Raw genomic sequence first — 23,180 nt, 5'->3', positions numbered from 1 at the left:
TTATTTCTCTGTACAGCGGTCAGAATTTTTTTTCTTTCCTCAATGAAAATACAGTAGATCACAGTGAGCACATATCACTCAGAAATAACAAATATGACCAAATATTCAAAGTACTGAAACTTATTTTTTTCAGGCATAATGAATATACCTAAAAAACAAAAAACACATTCCCTTATCGATAGGTAGACCTACACGCTCTCTAAATGGAGCCATGGTTCGACACCTGTTAATTGTGTTTTTTCTCTGTACAGCGGTCAGAATTCTTTTTTCTTTCCTCAATCAGAATATGATCACGGAGAGCATAGCTAGAACAATAATTCTTAAACACTAATTTATACAGACACAAAAATATTCAGTATTCATACAAAAATCAATTTCTGTCTACTTACTCAAGGCAAAAGAGTCGGTTGTATTCAGTAAAACACCAAAACATTCGTGCAACTTAAATTATGATGTGGGTGGTTGGTTGCCATTAAATAATAATTACAAGTGTAATAACTTTTCTTATCACACTGATCGGAAAAGTCGTAAAAATATACTTATTGAGATTTGCATTTCGTGAAGAAAATAAATAACATCTCACAGAATTTCTGTATTCAGGCTGTGAAGTACCAAACTCTTTATGAAAAGTCCCTGTGTTTGAGAGACATTTTGATTTAAAAAAATCATAAATATGAAACCAAATTAATGCTGAAGTGAAAAACTGGATATTTCATACTAATCGATACATAAAAGAAAAATACATGAATTTAATTAAGTTTAGAAGTGTTGAACATTATTTAAAAAAGTCATTCTTGACTCATATAATTTATATTAATAATAATAATTTAAGTTTTAGTCACAATTTTGAATTAAAATTATTTTACTCGGTTTGCATGAGCGTGAATGCAATGAAATTTTTGATTTCTGCGATTGTACAAATAAATCCTTGAATTGTACAATTTTTCCCTTCGATCATTTGTGACATTTCGTCAGACGAGAAGTCTGTCCAGTACGGATTTTGGCTCAATGAAATTATACTAATTGGATTACAATCCACACGTTTAGATATGGTTTAGCTTGCAGTTTATGCTTTCAATTTATACAACGGTTTATGAAAAACTTTTCGAACCGAATATGGTGTAATTATTTAATAGTCCTAACCATATTTTGCAACATATACATCAAAAAATGAGATCAAGTACAGTTATATGGTATACAAATGGCTCCAACACCAGTGAAGGTGCCTGGTCCGGTATAATCTGGGCTGGCCCAAAATAAGCTAATAAATTAAGGACGTAAACCCTTTTCGTTCAAGCTGGAATGCATGCATCATAATTTTTTTTAAAGGGGGTTATACTGATAAAAAAGCCCTGAAAGAATTGTCGCATGAAAAGGTCATATCCAAAATAGACGATGAATGCGTTCAAAATCTCTATATCCTCGAAACGTACAACAACATAAAGTCTCTTTGATGCTAAGGATAGTAATGGGTAATGAACAAGCTCACTAGCCAGAGGATAATCTGCAGATCCAAATACATATACCCAGAACCTATACATAGGATAACAGACTAATAGACTCCCTTCATCTCATAATGAGTCCTCAAAAAAATCAGAAGTGGACGAACTGCAGAGATTCTAGGCTTTGTAAGACCATGATTAAAGAACCCTTAACAAAACTGGCAAGCACATTAGACGGAGTAAAACACAGAAGACGGACTATAAACCGACCTCCGGCATCTGATAAAACACCTACATGGGTCAATTCAAAGATGACCATTGTTGGTTATGCAATGAGGAAGAAGGAAATATAACCCATATCACCTTCAAATGTGAAGCATGGCCTCAATGGAAACATAACCTAAGGTGCCATGAAGACCCGGGAAAAAGAACTGCAGCAATGAGTGTCAGTGACCTATTATTCTGAAGAGAAGGATCGTCTCAATTGAACTGAACTAATGAACTAAGAAAAAGTAAAATCAGCCAGAAGGCTGCAGTGCTTGGTGAATACCAAACCCGCATAGTATACTAAACCTCGAATCCTCTCATCATCATCCTAAACTCAGACAAAATTTATGGTACGTTAAAAATTATACGGTTAAAAGTTAGACTTTTTTTACTATTTATAATATGTCAAGCCTCATAAAGATATTTACATATAATCCTTCGATTTTATAGCCATAAGCACTTTATTCGACAGAGAAACTCAAGTCATAAAACCTAACCATATTCAAAAGTCTTTATTGATATTTTTTTAAATTGAAAATGGCGCTGGATGAAATTTTATATTTATTGTACTAATTTTATAAAAAGTACAAAATACGAATATGATTTACAAGTTTTCAACATTATTTGACACCTTTGGTATTCAACTTTCACCTTTTTTATGAAAGTTTGTATGCCCATTTCAAGGTAGAAGGTTCATTTAGTTTATTAGTTGTGTTTTCACTGTGATTTAAGAGCCGTAAATGGTTTTTGCCAGTATTTTCCTAAGCCGTCATGGTTTAAACTTTATATCTTTCAAATCATGCACATCCAAAATCGGAATCAGAATTTTTAGTTCTTTCCTTGTATTTTCTGTTCAGCTAACAAGAAAGAACTCAAATATTAATATGAAATGTGTTTTCTTAATGAGAAAATTGACATCTGTAGGTAGTTTGACAAAGAATTTAAATTGTAGAGTTGAGAATGTGAATATAAGCTTCTTTCTTTTTAACATTGCATGCATTTCGATTATAATTTTTTTTAGGGTAATTCAATGAGGGTATAAAGAAGGGCTTGGTCCACCTGGGCATTCCACGGTCCAGGCAGCATTTCCACTTTTTGCCCCAATAGCGGCGATATTCGCCAGTAACTTTTTCAAAAACGGAGGCAATTTGTCCTCCCCGAAAAAAAAATGTATCGCTCCGAGACTGGAAGGCCGGTTGCATTGTTCGGTCTTGAGCTTTGTTGTGTGGCGAAGAATCCCAGAGGAATCCGACTTCCAGCCGGTCAAGAATGTTACTCAAAATGGGAAAATATCCGCGACGGGGCCGGGATCCGCCTTCTTATCACTTATATACAATAGTTTCGCATTGCATTCTAAAGGAGAACAGGTTTTATGCATTTGCGCTCGTGTAGGATCGAGTTCCAACTCGTCCTGCTCCAAATAGTTTCCATATTCCTTTTATTCACCTTCATGATACCGGGTGAGTTGTACAACAACAAGTCGATATGAAAAAATGTCAGGCAGCATTCAGCGAAACCTTTACTGGTATAAATTAATAAATCATAATCCATGTATTGATTTTTGTTGCTATAAGAAGTATAATCCTCTAACATTATTTTTACTTCAATTAATTAAGGTTTTTAGTTGAGATAAAAAAGTCAATGGCACGAGCGGGATTCGAACTCACGATCTTCGGCTTGATACGCCGCTGCTCTACCACTTGAGCTATCGTGACCTCGATCCACTCGGACACCAACTTCCCATCTTAACCGCACCTTTTTGAATTTTCCCTCCTTTTTGCCATTTTTCAAATGTCGTGTAATCTGTTTAATTCTCAGCGAGAAATGAAATGGCCTCGAAGAGCTTTCGTGAAGATATACTTCAGTTTAATTATTAATTTGAATTTTCCCTCCTTTTTGCCATTTTTCAACTAAAAACCTGAATTAATATATTGCAATTAATTAAGGTTTTTAGTTGAAAAATGGCAAAAAGGAGGGAAAATTCAAAAGGTGCGGTTGAGATGGGAAGTTGGTGTCCGAGTGGATCGAGGTCACGATAGCTCAAGTGGTAGAGCAGCGGTATATCAAGCCGAAGATCATGGGTTCGAACCCCGCTCGTGCCATTGACTTCTTTATCTCAAAAACCTTAATTAATTGTAATTATTTTTACTATTGATACACAAATTTATTATTTGGTATAATTACTCTATCCTTCATTATAAAACATAATCTACAATGATTCCGATGTCCTGACTGTCTAAGTGACCTACAAGCTCTCTATATTGAGTCAAAGAGTGGCACCTCGATAACCGAACAAACAACTTTTCTTTGCTGGGCAAATCAAGTCCGGTGCTTTGGGCAGATTGGGTTAGAACTAGGTATGTCTGAAGTTAGGGCGTCGTGGCTATCTACAGTAAGATCATCTCATCCCTAATGTATTTTTCGCTCAAAATCGTCAGCTATTCATTTTTAGACGTGTTCTGCAGTGTGCGGATACCGTTGTATTTAATATTCTTCAAATAAATTACACGCCAACGGCCAAAATATTCGGAAACGACTATCGGTTCACCTTGGCGCAGACGCCATGAAGGTATCACACAAATGACACAATAATCTAAGTGAGGATACTCAATTTTTCATGAAATTTCATCCCTCTTACACACATTCAAGCAAATAAATTCAATTTTAAAAATCAGGGATAAGGCCAATTTGGAGGAAGCTAGCTTTCGAGGAATATATCCGGTTCATCATGACTTTCAAACTATTAGATATTATTTTCTAGATTTACAAATGTGGATGTCGATTCCCAATGTTGAAACTTATAGTTTCATTTATAATAAATATACCTGACTATAGGAGAATGTTCGAGCATGGCAACGAGTTTAAAGAAAAACTTTTTAGGTTTTTGAGAGATATTGGGATAATGGGTTATATATAGTAGGGTATTTATTCCATAGGTTAAAGTTTAGATTTAGTTTATGTTAGAATAGGAGTATGCTGGGCGGCGGTGCAGCATATCATTTCAAGGCTCCACCGTTGCTCCGCCAAGCCGGGTCGGGGCGGAATATCGAGTACCCACCCGGATTCTGGTCAGAGGATATGCATGTGTGATTGGGTTTGAATATAGGAGTATGTATGTATTTATTGTATGAGTGAGTGTGAGAAGATTGGTTTTAGGGAACGCAAGGACGCCGAAATTACCAAAGAAGTCGATGGTGCCCTACCAGACAACCTCGGAGTCGCTCAGGCACCAAGGTGGGTGATTCCCCCTGACCCGTCAGGGAGAGACCAGAGGCCTCCTAGAATCTCGTAATTCTAATAAATATACCTATAATACAAAAACATTATTATATCGACTAATGGTAGACCAACACGCTCTTTATATGGAGCCAAGGTGTGACACCCTTCAATTGTTTCTCTTCATTCGCACATTCACGGGCTTCGGCATAAAATGATTTCAAAAGTAGAAACGATGCATAATTTGAACGTTTAACAAGAGAAAGTCCCATTACACCAAAATATTTATTTAATCAATTGACAAATTATAAATATTGACTTTTGAATTCAAATGAGCATATGTCGCACCACTGAGCCGACGTGCACACATAAATTATATTCTTGCTGGTGGTGTTGTTGATAAATTACCATCACTAAAAATAGACTGCGATATATCAAACCTATATAGATATTTCATGTCCGGGCCATGACCTGTGTGTCAATAAAAGGTTAAATTGTTAAATTAACTTTAAACGTATGTCCTTTGGAAGAATAAAAATAAATAGATTGGATCAGATTTTTTTGCATAATTGGAACTGTTAGAAATGTAAAAAATATATTTTTTTTAGTATATGAGGCGAGTTAAAATGCAAGTATATGAATAATACAGTCGTAAGCTTGTCTCGAGATAAGTGTGGATGGGTGGCAGACGGAGGAAGAGGTCTGCGACTAATAGTGCACCGATATTTATTATGTAGTCGTGTATGAGATAAAACAAGGGGCATAATTACAGGGTTGATGTTGGCCACGGTCCTCAAGCTGGGGCCACGATGTCCATTAGCATAAGAAGACTTCGTGGGCCACGGTCAGTCCATATCCCCTTTTAACTTGTTCAATTGTTCTTGTTTAGCCTTAATAGAGCCGCGCGGACCGCCGGCAGTTTTACTAATAAGTTCTTAAATTAACAGTAGGTCGATTTGTCTTAAATACATTTGCAAACATGTTCCAATTCTGTACGGGTGTTGTTCGCCAAGCCCGCATCCCCTCGAGGGGAAAGTTCGGTTTTTGTTTTTAATTAGCGTTAACGAGCGCATTATAATTTATTCGTATGAATATCAACAAAATATGAGTTATCAATCAAAACGGTTCTTTTCCATGGCACATCCTACATCGATACGTTTCAGAAATACACAAATGCCTCAACCCTAGTTTTTAAGCAATTATTTGATTAAAATCTATCGTCATAACGAGTCGGGTTTAAATTTTTTTTATAATCCTTGGTTTTGATAAATTAACACGATTAGACTGAAACAATTTTATTTTTTCTTCATTATTTATTACTTACTTTTATAATTAGAATATTATTGTAATATAATTATTTGGTGATTTACGATTAGTTCATCCATGGTGTCGACTTATTAGGCATTACTTTATTTGATGAAGAATGATATATGTTTATTTATAATTGTAAAATAAAGTCAATAATGTTACAATTTAGTAGAAAAAAGGCCCATTTTTTTGTACGATTAGTTTAAACCTAAAGATCTTTATTATTAAAGAGAAAATTTCAAATTATATATCATCATTGGAAGCTACGAACGGATCACTCATTTTATTGATACTTTTTTTCATTATAAAGACGAATAAAATTAGACACAATTCGAACATCCTTGTAATGGGCCCTAAGAGCCGAGAAAGAAAAAAAATGAGGTAATCTATTATTATTTTTAAATCTGTTATATTTAGTGGTTTGATTGACCAAATTACTTCTTTCAAGTAATTAATCTTTTTTACGAAAAATCTTGGTTGACATGAAAACGTTAGTGTCACGAGCGGAATTCGAACCCACGACCTTCGGCTCAATACGCCGCTGCTCTAACCACGTGCCAAGATAGCTCAAGTATTGAGCCGGTCGTAGGTTCGAATCCCGCTTTTTCATTTCAACCAAAAGATCAATTATGTTTAAATATGATTTCTTGCATTCTTTGTGTATGCGTTTACTTTTTATTACATATCCGATTTGTTTTATTGCGTAGGATTAGAAAATAATATGGACGATTGTATTAAATGAGATTACGTTATATGGAAGTTAAAAAAGTCAAAAGAAGCTTCCAGTAAAGTAGAAAAGAAAAAATTGTTTCTGAAAAATACAATTCGCATCTCCCCAAGCACCGTTTAAAAAAAATGTTAAATATAAAATTTTATAACAAACAAAAATATTTTTGTTTCGTTTCTCCGATGTCCTGTTTTCCACTTTTGAAATCTTCTGAGTTTATCCAAATTGAACATCATTACATCCCTACAAAAATAAGGATGAAGCGACCAAAATCTCGTTTTTATTTATTGAGACCATGTTTGTGCCATTAGTGTAGCATAAAACCGTGTAAATATTGTACTGTTCCCTTTGAAAGGTTGAGGTTTTTGAAAGTTATCATCATTTGTGATTTTCAAAAAAAATTAATGGCGAAAATTATGAATTTTTTTTTTTAATTTTCCCGAAAAATTGTATTTTTACGATACGAGATATTTTGGCTTCTTAGGAAAAAGATTTTAAAAACTGCCGATTAGGCTGAGGACTTTCCAGATCAAAACAAAAAATCAAGAATTTAAGGAAAAGCACGTTGAAACCAACACAAATCCCAAATAAACATGTTGATGTTATAAAAAAAAAACCTACGATATTACGCAATATTAAAAAGAGTTATACGTACATGACGCTCAAAAAGATGAAAGTTAGTGTTTTTTCAATTAATTAATCTTTTTATGTAAGTATTGGTTGAAATGAAAAAGTTAGTGTCACGAGCAGGATGGCAAAAAGGAGGGAAAGTACAAAAGGTAGGTTGAGATGGGGAGCTGGAGTGGATCGAAGTCGCTATAGCTCAAGTGGTAGAGCAGCACCGTATTGAGCCGAAGGTCGTGGGTTCGAATCCCGCCCGTGACTCTAACTTTTCCATTTCAGCCATGCATAAAAAGATTTAGTTAATGTCATTGTTCGATACCAACCTATTTTCAAAGCATTTCCCCGAATTTAATTGCAAATCGTAAAAAATTAACTTTAATATGATTCGGTGGGGACCGCGGTAGTCGAGTGGTTAGCATGAGAGACTCTCACGCCGCGGTCGTGGGTTCGATTCCCACCGTCGCCTCTGGCCCTTTTTTCACAATAACCCCCCCAAATTTGAACACACTATAAGAATTGTCACATGGCTAATATGCATAGTTCATAACGCCANAGAAAAAAAAAAAAAAAAAAAAAAATGATTCGGTATATATATTATGCAGGGTGGGCGACCAAGACCCGAGGGGTTAAATGCCTGGGCAGAGTCGTACCCCATCCCTAAAAGGTCCGGGACTCACTCAGGTCGGCTCACGTGTTCTGCAAGAACCTCTTGGACCTGTTCACAAACCCCACGATTTTCGACCATTTAATCTCGGGGAGTGATTTGGTGATGTCCTCTCTTTCAAAGATTTCAAATCCGACCTAGCTACCTATCACACTCTGTGAGGTAGTGCCTTGCCGTTTCTTCTTTTCTTTCACAAAAACGACAAAAGAGATCTGGTAGAATACCCATTACGTAGAGGTGTCTTCTCAGTGGGCAGTGGCCCGTCAGAATACCTATCAGCCTCCTAATTCCCTTCCTATGATTCGGTGACGTTCATTTATGGTGAGTAAAAGCAAAAATTGTGCTAAATAATTTATTACATGAACTAAAAACACTATGTGGTGGTTAGTGACCGTTAATCGATAATTATTCAGAAATCGTGAGATGCGGTCTGGTGTGATGTAAGTTTCAGAAAAACATTTTCTTTATCGGGCCAACGTTTCGATCTTTATTGAGATCATCTTCAGGGCTCAAAGTGTTTGTCTTCAGTGTAATTGTGCCTTTTGGCACTCTCAACACGACACGCAAAAAAAGATGATCTCAATAAAGATCGAAACGTTGGCACGATAAAGAAAATGTTTTTCTGAAACCTACATCACACCAGACCGTATCTCTCGATCTCTGAATAATTAAAAATACTATCTGGAGTGATATAGCCCATCTTACAGCGCCCCAGTATCCATACAGATAGATATACACACACTTACGTTATGAAGTCAGTTTGGAGACTAAAATCACTCGTTAACCGCCAAGAAGTAGTCTGTCAAAAACCACAAATCAATGATACGTATAGTTATCTTAGATGGATGTTTAATGTGTAAAAGGGAGGAGTCAATTTTCCGTATATCAAAAAAATAACTTTTGTACGTTTGATTTATTTGTTAAAGTCAATTGTTTGAAACAAAAAAAAGCATTCTACGAGATATTTCCACATATTTGTTTACTCCAAAACCGTCGTATATTTCATTCCGAATGGATTTACCTGCCAAAAGAAGTTTAAATTGCATGCCAGGGGATTAAAACGGAGGCCGCCCAGCGGTAAGAAACCGAGTTGGGGAAAAAGGAAGAGATGCCAGTTTAGAGGAATGCCCGTCGATTTATCATACTTTACCGCGATTCGGTGGAAAAGGAGCCGAACTCTGCCTAAACTAGTCTGCAATTTGTATATCTCTTAAATCAAAATTAAAAGAATGACATGCCCACAAGATGATAATTGATGTATTAGCCGGCACTCGGACAGTAGGGATTTGTCATTAGGGCCGGCCGGCTTGAGAACCCTTTCTTAACAAGCCGTAATGACATGTAAATAGCATAGGGTCCGGCCCCCATTACGTCAGCATGCTTAAACCGGTAGATAACCGATAATATTCCTCATCTACGACCGTGGATATGACTTTCTCAATACCTACACTGGCATAGAACATTAACAATAATAAAACTAATTAAATGGATAATTAACTTAAAAAATTTAAGACTGGTTAGTTGGACAACATTTTCAAATTAAAGAAAGATGTTGAATGAAGGCAGATTTTGTCCTAAACGTTTATTGGCTTAGGACAAAATCAATTAGAGGTAAATCGAAAAGTATGATGTAAACAAAAGTAGTGTGTTTCGCCTAAACAAACTCGATTTTTGTCGTTTTACATTTCAAAAACAGTTTAACACTTACGAAAATCTTCAACACACTAAACTAAGCCAAAGGCGACTAAGTCTTCGGTTCCAGTGTTGTTCACAGTGTTACCCTAACATAGGATAAGGAGAAAACAATGTGGGTTCGATTCCCACCGTTCACCTCGGAATTTTCTGCCTTTTATTCACTAGAGACCATAATATTTTAATGAAGGATAAACATAAACTATAAGCGGTATTGTCAAAAGTTTTTTAGTTAATGAATATAAACAAATTTTCTGTTTTCCTAGTCAAAGTTTGTTTTTCCTACATCCGAAAAACCATTTAACACAGTAAGAAAAATTTTAACGCAATAGACTAAGCAATCTTCCATCCTGGAATCAGTCACCAACAGTGTAATCTAAACGGGGGATGGAGGAGAAAACAGGGTGAACTGTTTTACGTATTATTTATATTATCACTTAATTATATAACGAACGGTGGGTTCGATTCCCACCGTTCTTTTCGGAATTTGCCCCTATCTTGTTCACAATATATCTATAAAAGTAAATTGAATCGGACGATATATGTAAACAAAAGTGGCGTTTCACGCCAAAGCAAAATCGGATTTTGTAGTTGTTGTTTTACACTCCAAAAATAGTCTAATGCGCTTGAAAATACTTCAACGCAGTAAGCTAAGCCGAGAGCAACCTCTCGTCCCGTTAGCAGTGTTGCCCTCAGTGTTACCCAAACAAGGGATGGAGGGAAAAACAGTGTCATCTCTTTTACCCATTATAGCTATTGAAATTAATTATGTAAAAAACGCAGTCGTAGGTTCGATGCCCATTGTCACTAGGCATTTTCTTGTATCAAATTAATAAATATAAATAAACTATAATAATCCATATTGTCTAATGTTTTTCAGTTAGAGAGAACTTTTATCTATTTTTCCGACGACCTTTTAGTGTTCAATTATTTATTTTTAAATTTCATGGCCACAGTGTTATATTTTCAACGCAAATAGACACATAAATAAATATTTCATCTTAATATTATTCTTTGTTTTTATCAGCTTTGTGTTATCAACTGTTTAAACTTACAATTTGTTGGTGAAGTACGCCAAATTCGGCTGACATTTTCCATAATCCGTCCAGCCGTCGATGTAATTAAATATAAATTAATGTGACCGGGAGTGCGAAGAACGGACGAGATCGACAAAAAAAATTAAACAATGCACAAAGCCTATTAATTTTATAATGCTTGTTAATCATGAATTATGAATCTTAATGTTCAAGGTGGAATAAATTAATAGATAATTTATGCTCTAGCGTTGAAAATATTTTTTCCATAATCTTAAAGCCATTATTTATTAAGCATTGGAAATTTTCTTATTGTTCCTCAGCTAAGTGTGCTAATGCTGAAGGATTATGAAGTTAAAGTAAACATCTGCTTCAGGAGTAATTACCATTTAAACCTACCCAACTAAATACATTTTCTTTGAGTAAACAACGTTGATGATTTTTTTTATTTCCATTTGGATTCCAAATAATGTTTTTTATGTCTGTAAATTATTGAAATAAAAAATGAAATAAAATAAATATTGATTCCGATAAAATTATATAATTGGGAAAAATATATGGTTGGTTATAGATCGTGGGTTACGAAGTAAATTAATAAATAAAAAAACACGCCAAAACCTAACAACACCTCAAAAATATGGATTGAATGGTACGTGCTCAAATCAAGCTAAATCAACCCTAACCAAGACTGGCAAACTCACTGCTACAGTTAGAGAGGATTAAACTCGGAAGACTGAGAGGACTTTTTACCGGTTCTGACATCTGACACATCTACATCTACACAACATGAGCATATTCAATTATGACCCCCTTGTACGTGGTTATACAATGAGGAGGTCGAAACAGCCACCCATATCATCTTCGAATGTGAAGCAACCGCTTAATCGAGGTGTAACCTGGGATGCAAAGAAAACCCAGTGAGAGAATTATAGCAAGACAGTCAATGTACTAGACTTCTTAAGAGAAGAATCGAGTCAATTGCTCCAACTAAGGAACTAGGACAATAAACCAGAAAGCCGTCCTATGGAACATAATTCGTCACTTTTTAGTCCTTTCATCATCATCATCCTACATGTACAGACGAGCTTAATTACTCTATGACGTTCAAAAAAGACAAAATCAATAAACAAAACCCTATGAACTAGTAAACTAATGATGTACTGGTGATCAACCAGCTGTTATTCAACAATATATTTGGTAGGATCGGGAATGTGGTCCAATGAAAGTTCTTGTGTTGAAAGTACGTCAAACTTTGTGTTTTATATCACCTTCCTCAGGGCTTTACAATGAATATATAAACATATAATATTATAAAATTATTCATCTGTTAAGTCAAAATTAACAATTAACTGATTTTTAGAACTTACAGATTCTCAGTCAGTATTTAAAATTGTTTTCTTTTATCAACATATAATCTTTTGTTCTCTCTTTTTACCTTTTTTCATTCTTTTTTGTACTAAATACAATATTTTTTAATTAAAAATGGCACTTTTTACAAACTAATGTCACAGACAAAATCAGAAATTAACGTGTACAAAGAGGACTAGTGTATGTTATTATCAGGTGTTGATACATGCAAAATTAAAATTAACTGATTTTTACAACTTACAGACTTACAGATTCTCAGTCAGTATTTAAAATTATTTTCTTTTATCAACATATAACCTTTTGTTTTCTCTTTTTACCTTTTTTTCTCTTTTTTGTATTAAATAAAATATTTTTAAATTAAAAAATGGCACTTTTTACAAACTAATGTTACAGACAAAATCAGAAATGTAAGATTTACAAAGAGAACTAGTGTATGTTATTATCAAGTATTGGTATAGGTAAAATTAACAATTAACTGATTTTTACAACTTACAAATTCCCAGCCAGTATTTAAAATTGTTTTCTTTTAACAACATATATAAACCTTTTTTCTCTCTTTCTACCATTTCTTCTTTTTTGTACTAAATACAATGTTTTTTAATTAAAAATGGCACTTTTTAAAAACCAATATCACAGACACAATCAGAAATGTAAGGTATACAAAGAGGAGTAATTTGTATTATTATTAGGTACTGGTACAGGTAAAATTAAAAATTAACTGATTTTTACACCTTACAGACTTACAGATTCTCTGTCAGTATTTAAAATTGTTTTCTTTTATGACAACCTTTACTTTATTTACTAGATACAATGTTTTTTGATTAAAAATTGCCCTTTTTACCAACTAATGTCACAGACAAAATCTGAAATGTAACGTAAACAAAATCCTCTTTTTGTTGTGATGTATGCTTTTATCAGATCTGCCCACGTTTGAGATTTTATTTTATTAATTTATTAAAATTCCTATTTTAATTTTGTAAAAAATAAATAATTAAAACTATAACCTCTAATTTCTCCAACCTACTGAAACAATTTTGTTTAATTTATAATATTGTTTTAGTAGATTAGAAATCAGAGGTTATAGTTTTAATTATTTACTTTTTACAAAATTAAAATAAGGATTTTAATACACTAGTCCTCTTTGTACATGTTACATTTCTGATTTTGTCAAAATTTTGATATTGGTTTGTCAAAAGTGCCATTTATTTGTTAAAACACATTGTATTTAGTATAAAAAATTAAGAAAGTTAAAAATGTTATACAAGTTGATAAAAGAAAACTATTTTAAATACTGACTGAGAATCTGTAAGTTTTAAAAAAAGTTGATTGTTGATTTTCACTTACAGAGGTGAGTAATTATAAAAAAATTTATGTTCATATATCCGTTGTAAATCCCTGAGGAAGGTGAAATAAAACAGCGAAAGCTTTTGGCGTAGTTCAACAAAAGAGCATTCATTGGACCACATCCTCAATCCTACCAAATATACTGTTTAGGAAACTAATGACCACACTTAAAAAACACATACCCATACAAAAACTAACGTATGTTGTTTTATCGAACTAGACGTAAAAACTACACTGAAGGTGGCATAAACAAACTAGAAAATATGGCTGAGAGGTTTTAAAAAATAAAAATTCCACTGAATATATTCATATAGCAATGGTCGTTATTCGTGCTTTATGAATGCAAATGATGAACAAGGGAGATAAACATGAAACACCACTGATCACGAGCATTTCCGTTTGCTTTAAACTTATTTGACTTAGAACAAATGCTATGTTTAGTTTATGTGTCGGCAAGATCGTTTATAGAATATTTGACTAGTTTGAGATAATTATGGTGTTTGTGACACGTGACGGTCCTGTCTGACGAATGCCGTGCAACCGTGCAGTTGGCGTATAATTTTTTTGTTCTTTCTTTTGGCACTATGAGTAAAATATGATCAAGTCATTGTAGGACAGTCAAAATTAAAAATGGCGCTGTCGAGGGGTTGAACTAGTGGGAGGTGAAAATGCTCTCATTGTATGCACCGTCCGGCCCCCTCCAGAGGGCCCGACACGAGATAAGATCTGGTGAAAAATCGAGAACGAGCAGGCGGGGTTACTGGAGCATTAAATTGGTATAACTCCCCTTATTTACACAGGGATCAATCGATTGCCCTGACCACCTCCCGTCCGGCGAATGGTTCTCGTCCTTTCTCCAATGGCGTTAAATCCGCAGGAAATCTCGCAAACCTGGCCCAATTGTTCAAATAGGCTTTGATTTTTCCGGCGATTCCGTACCGCTTACCTAGCCGTGCATCAATTCAAAAGATAAGATCCAAATGAAAACGCAGGGGCAGCAGTACGTAAATAAAGAATAATGTGGAATTACTAGAGCATTAAATAAGGATAAACGACTGTCCTTATTAGCCGATTCTAATTGCGCACGGCTCTCCGTTGTAAATTTTGGACTGCCTTTTAAACGAACATAAATATAACGTAAAGAGAAAAACTTTAGCCTAGATCTCTCTTACTTTCCCTACTAAAAACGCCTCATTGCCACCTTTCATCATTGTCGAGCAGTCGCTATTTCATAGTCGTCGCCTCCGCTAATTGAAAGGAAAAGATTAATATATATCAAACGTGCCTTTGATCTACGTAATGTGTGTAAATTAATTATATTTCAAAACAAAAAATACTCTCTGTTTGTTAAACTAAAAAGTTAAGGTTAGAAGAGCGAGGCAAGATTTTATAAAACATTAGTTTGATATGTAAATATTTATTAAATTCAACGTTCGTTTATCTTCATATCTTCCATTTTTATTAATGCCAATTGAAGGGTAGAATAAAAAAAAATATTATTATTCCACTTAGTTGTGGAATATTTTGAACTAGGGTACAAGTTCGTTCTTCATACATTTATCAAATTCTATAATATATAAAAACTGTCTTTGACGTACTTGATAATAGCAAATTAATTACATTTCAAAATAATAACTATCTGCTATTAAATTTAAGACATATAGAAACGTTCTAAATAAATATTCACAAATATTGTTCATAGATGTAAGATATTTATTTAATCGAGGTATATAAAATCTACGAGGTATAGAGTTCAAATTTCTTATTTCACAGACTGAAAGTTAGATTTTAAATTATTTTAAACAATTTTATTTGTACAAAACATGGGCTGGATTATAATAAGGACTTTGATCTATGGCCGAATTGGAAAGCCTTTAACGCAATTAATTGGATGTTTAAAAATAATTATATGCACGAAAGGTGTCTTTGATGTTTTAAATTAATTATAATTTTGAGGAAATTTATAACTGATTATTATATTATGAGATTTCTTCTTTGGCTCTGCCTGATGCAGATGTAGTTGCATATTTTTCCAATAATTTTTGCTTTCCAAGACTACTTGTTCAGACACGTTTCTGCTTCTCATCATCTTCAGTGGAGCGTACTGAGCCAGGCTAACGGCCGCTTCTGATAGACCAAAACTGAGGATTGGCAGACTAAAATGGGCGAGAACTACCAAATATAAATTTGATCAATAATGCCTATTGTTTTGATATATTTGGTTGTGTGTGGGTTTTATACTGAGAGAGAGAGAGAGAAAGAGAGAGAGAGAGGAAGAGGGAGTGAGAAAGATAATGAAAGAGAGAGACAGCAAAAGAGAGAGAGAGAGAGAGAGAGAGAGAGAGAGAGAGAGAGAGAGAAATAATTTCAGTGAGTGAAGAGAGAAAGAGAGAGAGAGAGGGAGGAAGAGGGAGTGCAAGAAAAAGAAATAGTTTCAGTGAGTGAATAAGAGAGAGAAAGGGAGAGTGGGAAATCATGTTCCGGTAGGGCGGTATACAGAAAGAAGATTGTGAGAGTGAGTGAGAATGAGTAAACAGTACACCCAGAGAGAGAGAGAGAGAGAGAGAGAGAGAGAGAGAGGAGAGAGAGTGAGAGAGAGTCGAGAGAGAGAGAAAGGGAGTGATAGGGAGAGGAAGAGGGAGTGAGAAAGAGAATGAAAGATTGAGTGAGTGTGTGAGCGAGAAAGAAGAAAGGGGAGGAAGAGAGAAATTAAGTTAGAAAAACTACCGTCGATTGTCCAACATAGATATACCCACACTACCTTTATAAACATAAAAATAAAAATCATAATGGACTATCTTTTCCGGATGGAAATGAGGAAGGTTGGGTATGTAGAATCTGTGAATAGAATCATCATTTACAAAAAGTGTCTTTTACAGTTCGATTAATCATAGACAATAAATATTGGAGCGAAGAATGAATGATATGATATAAATCAAAAAAGCTATGCTTGACATTTTCACTAATAATTTATAAAATAGTTAGTTTGCATTTACTAGAATTTCAAAAAAAGATTATTTTCAATAAAAATTAGTTAAGATTTTCAGAGCAATCATAAATTTAGTTTTGAAAAACCGTATGTTTCGAGCTATAGTGAATTCATATTCTTTACATTGTGTGTCTCATTGGAAATGCAAGAAGATAAACGTTAATGTCAGGATAAAACAAGACGTTTAAACAACTTGTCAATTATAAATTTTATAGTTGCGGATCTTAACGTTTTTCGATGAAAACCGATGTGACAATCATAAGTACGATCAATTCTTTCACTACGACTATTTAAAAAAAAGTCTATGGACCATTCTCTCCTTTAGAAAGGTCGTAAATTCAGGTACACCGTAAAGCAGATGTGACTCGGCCCTACACTTTATCTCTCTGTGTCAATTATGTGTCGCCTTAGAGGTGGATAATCATAAATGATGTTACGACCATCATAAATTGGTCCAATTTGGTTTTTGTGAGTGTTGGTTAACACTATGTTTTTGAATAACCAGCTTTAAAAACCAGATTAGAAATTGTAATATGACAATTGATATCAGTCCTGTTAATGTTTTTACATAAATTTTTATGAAATCAGTAGTTTGTTAATTTGTTATACTTGGATTTTTTTAATATTTTATATTATTAGTTTGATTGTCTAATTGGAACCATGACATTGCAGTTGCAATTTTCTTTTGGGATCATTTGCCTCTTAGTTTAAAGTGGTCCTTCTTCCAGGACACGTATTTTGGCTAGCCCACCTCTATGGCAGGACTCACTCTTATTTTAGTCGATTTCACTTTAATTATGTGTCGCCTTCGAGGTGGATAATCATAAATGATGTTACGACCATCATAAATTAGACGAATTTGGTTTTTGTGTGTTGGTTAACACTACGTTAAAAAAAAAAAATTATAAAAAAAAAACAAATTAGAAAGTGTAATAGGGCAATATCAGCCTTTTTAATGTTTATACATAAATTTTTATGAAATCAATAGTTTGATAACTTGTTATACTTGGATTTTTTAAAATATTAAATATTATTCAAATAAACTAATAATATTGTCTAATTCGAAGCATGACATTGCAGTTGCAATTTTCTTTTAGGATCATTTGCCACGTAGTTTGAAGTGGTCCTTCATCCAGGACACGCATTTCGGCTAGCCCGCCTCTATGGCAGGAATTACTCTTATTTTAGTCGATTTCTTCTTCATAGTGAAAGTCACTTGAAAAAGTTTTGTAAGGATCGTAAAATATAAAAAGGGAAGTCTAAAAAAATCGATGTAGTTATATAATTATAAGATAGGTTGGGGGCGCCGATGGAGCACAAAAAAGGATAAGAACCCCTTATTTTAAGAATCAATCGATTGAGCCCCTCCATTCTCGCGTTAAAATCTGATAACGGAACTATCACGGAACATGATTAACGATGTTGGTGTTCTCTCCTTCCATTGGTAACCTTATTTCACACACAAGTCCCTACAGAAGAAAAAAAATCCTCTAGCCGTAACCGACCGAACAAAAACCCCGTCTCTGACCTCAAGGGTGGAAGCCCGAAAATGGGTTTTCGTATCGAGGAAAACGATCAAATAGTCCGAAACTTTCCAAAAATTAATAAGCCGGTGTTCGGAGAATTCCAGAAACCGATAAAAGCCGGCCAAACTAGTTTCCTTCTGGATTAATATCGTGTAATCAATCAGTGGTTACCCCCTAAAATCGAGTCTGCCGTTGATAGCTCAATTTTATGTCTCACCTATAATCATCTCCGTCTTACACATAGACGCGCCCTCGCACGCACGCACACACACTCCGACGATGTCTTAAAGGGGGACATAATAATATTCCAGACTGGACGCGGAAGATGCTAACATGCAATGGCCTGAAAATTATTTTTAAAGATTCTACAAGCATTATACAGCAGTTACGGCCAGTTCATAAATTCTACTATGAAACCTATTTAGCCTAAATGATAATAACGGTTATTAAGTTAAATAACGCCCGAATAACTAAGAAAAAGACTATTTTTTCTAACATAGAACAAATAGACAATCGAGATGGCCCCTACTGATTAAAACGTGTATTCTCAGAGGAATTTATATTATAACAAATCAAAGGAAAAAATTCATTAATTAAAAAACTATTTTAGACAGTTCACTGTTTTGAAAATTCTTTGGTTATAGTTAGAATCCAGTCGATAGCACTTTTATAATAATAGCTTTTATCAGTTTTTTTTTCACATTCCTGAAACCTTTGAATTATCCCCACCTTAATAGGCTTCATAGGGTTAGAGATTTACAGTTTTTACCTGAATAGTATTCATAATTCATAGTATTAAAAAGAACCCTTTTTACCATGAATTTTTTTATAAATATATTTTTTTAAATAAATTTTTTTACGGCATAATGTAAAATTATTTATATAAAACCTTTAAAATCACAAAATCAAACACACACAAACACACATATAATATACATATCATGTTTATGTTCATGTTCATGATAAAATGAAATGATAATATTTGAAAAATTCCGGCTTAATAAACGGGAATTGTTAAGGGAAAAGTGCTGTTTATTAACGGTGTTAGCTGTAATGATAGGGCTGAAGGCAGTTAGACGCGCTCTGCCGCCCCACTTTAAATGCTGAAAATGTGATTGTAACACCCAAGTATAAAATTACGTAAATCTACAGAAAGAAGAGAGAAAAAAATGGAAATTTCTCAAGGATAAGGTTTTTAGATTCCGAAGTTCCGAAAGGGGGGAAAATTCATCGTTTATAAGACGATAAACCACATTCTTAAGTGGCACATGAGTAAACAAGCGATTTTTCATTATCTTTATGTTTAAAAAGTTTAAAAAACATTGAAAGATAAACAAGTAACAATATATTTTATCACCGAGTCATTTTCCTTCGAACTTTTAAGTATGATCAAAATATTGTAAATTTTAATGTCAGTATAGCAGAACAATGACGAACATCTTCTAAAAAACAAACGTCTTAAATCAAATTTTTCTTTAAAATGTTATATTCTATCGCAAATTCATTTAAATTTCGTCGTGATAGATTATTCATATTTTGAGGCATTGAGAAAAGATTTATGTATAATTAAAAAACAGGAGTGACGAATCTACCCTTTGGCAGTACTCCAGTGATGCCAACAATGTTGTCTACTTAATTAAGACTTGTGTCATTAGAAATGTCACTGTCACCCCGGCCATCGCCAATTTAGTCGAGGAAGGTTGGATGGAATTCGTCGGGATGAGAGTTTCTTGATTAGAGGATTTATGATGGTTTGGTTTAGAAGAATCTTGCGGTAATGGAAGCGTATTACATCTTGAAAAAAAAGTAGGTTAAATTTTATTATTTTCTTTTCATACCAAAATTTTAGTGGTTAGGTTGTGGTTTTTAGTGGAAATAACAGAATCAGAGTTATTTAAAAAGGATCTTTTCAACTGTGTACACCTTTACATGCTAAAATGTTTCTAACGATATTCGGACAAATGACTCGCATCGCCATCCGTTGAAAAATAATTGTCTTATTTGTAATCAAAAATGAGTTGAAATCTTTCCAAAGGTCGAAAATCATCCTGAATTTGATTCAGGAATAAAATAATATGAAAATATTAACTCGAGTCATGAGTTCATTTTTTGATTTGGACAAAACCTGCTAGTTTCTAAGTAATAAGTTAAGTAATTCCTGTCATATTTCGTTCTTAACGTTGGGTGTTGCGGACGAGCGAGCATACCGAAATTCCATTGGCTACGCCGGCATTCGAACCCAAAACCGCTAGGGCGACAAATTCAAGCTCTAAACACACCTTCGTGGTCCCATTATACGTACTAATAAATGGATAATATTGTCATCATAAGATCAGTATATTTTATGTTTAATGTAGTAGATATATCGACAAGTTTTTACTCATGAATAATCTGGATCTCGGTATGGTCTGGATGAATAAGCCAATTCTGCCAAGCATTAGACCTATTTCAAGGTCATTATCAGGGCATAATTAAATTTTTAATGGCGGGCTCTAAATTTATTTAAGACCGACTCTGACCCAACATCTTCAAGGTACACTGAAGTTATGTGTACAATTATGTCAATTTGTCGACATCTTTAAGATTCCTAAAATAGATCGAAAGCTTAGTAGATAATAAATCAATCTCTTTTTGGCTCCAGACCATACTGAGATCCAGATTATTCCTGTAAATTTATTTTACTCAAAGAATTGCCAAAATTTCTATAAGAATTGATTGCTACATAATTTTCATCCTTTTAGAACGTAAGCACAAAGATCTGATTTCATGAAAAAAAAATATTTGACTAAATCTCTATGAACATTATTAAAATTGTAATTAACACTATAGATTGTTCTTGATGGAAGAAAAGAAGGATAGTAAAAGGGGGAAATCAGAAAATAAATAAATTTTTATAAAATTTAAAAGTGATTAATTATATATTAATTATGTAATTGTTTTTTTTGTACATGTACGCAAATACATTTTATATATTATTTATAACATGTATACATGTAAAAAATTATAACAAAAATAAAAAGAAGCCATAAATGCAACAATTTTTGAATTAATTGATTATTTTCGTTTATAACAAATGGTGTAAGGACGTTTTATCTTTTTAAGTTTTAACTTTAATTTTTTTACAGAATACAGCAGAATTTATTTATACGATAAGCAAAATTATGAGGTATTGGTTGTTTTATCATCTATTTATGGAAATGGAATGGAAAGGTATAAAGTAAATTATGATAAATAAAAAAATATATTAAATTAAAATTGGGCGATGTTTTTTTCAGTTATAAATAACGACCTACAAAAAAAAGTATTATGGACGCTTTCAAATGAATTCCAACTAGTTCATAATATTAATAAAGAAGGAGCCCTGGATAATTAATAAAGTATAACGCCTGAAACAGCATAAATACGTGTCGAGAAATAAATTGATGCTATTAATATGCATGAAAATGTCCCGATAGTATTCCGGTAGCGGAGGGGTTCCGTCTGAGGGTACAATAGACGGCCAGGAATGGGCCAGAGTTCGATCGGGAGGGGAAAACGGCCAGGAAAAAAGACATTAAGATAAGTTGACAAATTATTGAGGAGTTGTCGGACCGGTCGAAGAAGGGGGTTCCCGGAGTGTTTTGTCAATCGGGGCTTAAACAGCCGAGACGAGCCTGCCCGTCCGGACGTCGTGGACTCGTTCAAAGACCCTCGGATATTTCGTCTTTTTACCCCCTGAACTGCCAACAACCCTCGTCAACTTTGATTACGACCGAAAACCTCAAATACTCATATATGTTGATTATGGATTAATTACGGCGTCTCCGTTCCAATAATTTCGGCCTTGGGATAATTTTTTTTGACGTACTTTGATGCCGTCGTTCTAGACGCAACCATCAATTTTTAATTAAGACCGTCTAACAATGGCTATTGAAGCCTTTTCGTGTCAAGGTTGGTAGAGACGAAATTACGATCCGATTTCTCAATTTTCTTCAATAAAATCGAGATGAGAATATATATGTTTAATCAAAATACAATTGTTTATACCATTACCATTCTTAAAAATTTGCAATCCTTCAAAACAACACTATAGAAGAACAGTTTTCAAAATCACTTTTTCAAGAAGATAATGGGCAAAGATTGCCCCAATATTGATTGAAATTCATTATATTTCGTGGTCTGATTGACTAATTAACTTCTTTCAATTAATTAATCTTTATGTGAGGTATTGGTTGAGATAAAAAAGTCAGTGTCACGAGCGGGATTCGAACCGACGACCATCGGCTAAATACGCCGCTCTACCACATGAGCTATCATGACTTCGATCCACTCGGAACCAACTTCCCATCTCAACCTACCTTCGGAATTTTCTCTCCTTTTTGCCATTTTTCAAATTCGAGTAATCAGGATTCGATTCTCGAAGACAACTGAAATGGCCACGGACAGCTTTAGTGAAGATATACTTCGTTTTACTTATTAAATCCATTATATTTCGTGGTCCGATTGACCAAATAACTTCTTTCGATTAATAAATCGTTATGTAAGGTATTGCTTGAAATGAAAAAGTTAGTGTCACAAGCGGGATTCGAACACACGACCTTCGGCTAAATACGCCGCTGCTCTACCACTTGAGCTATCATGACTTCGATCCGCACGGACACCAACTTCCCATCTCAACCTACCTTCGGAATTTTCCCTCCTTTTTGCCATTTTTCAAATGTCGTGTAATCAGGATTCGATTCTGATATTCGAATTTACGCCGCTGCTCTACCACTTGAGCTATCATGACTTCGATCCGCTTGGACACCATCTTCCCACTTTAGCGTACCTTTCGAATTTTCCCTCCTTTTAATGTCCAATTAATTGATTGAAATGTTGATTTCTTACAAATGCAATGTAAATTGAAAAGTAGAGTTCTACCATGGGTCCATTTCGAATTTGGATTCAATGGACCACCCCCGACCGACGCCCATGAAAATAACGCGTTCAGTGTTTTCAAC

General features: G+C 34.1%; 1 protein-coding gene across 6 annotated transcripts in view; it reads left to right on the top strand.

The window, feature by feature from the left end:
* Nucleotides 1–23,180, top strand: part of LOC106663891 (zinc finger protein castor homolog 1-like) — a 153,041-nt gene that overhangs the window by 56,911 nt on the left and 72,950 nt on the right. The window lies entirely within an intron of this gene.

This window comes from Cimex lectularius, unplaced genomic scaffold (genome assembly GCF_000648675.2).
Source record: "Cimex lectularius strain Harlan isolate CLEC.00 unplaced genomic scaffold, Clec_2.1 scaffold136, whole genome shotgun sequence".
NCBI lineage: Eukaryota > Metazoa > Arthropoda > Insecta > Hemiptera > Cimicidae > Cimex > Cimex lectularius.
Note: the sequence above shows the minus strand (reverse complement) of the source record. Positions and strands in the feature narration are given on the sequence as shown.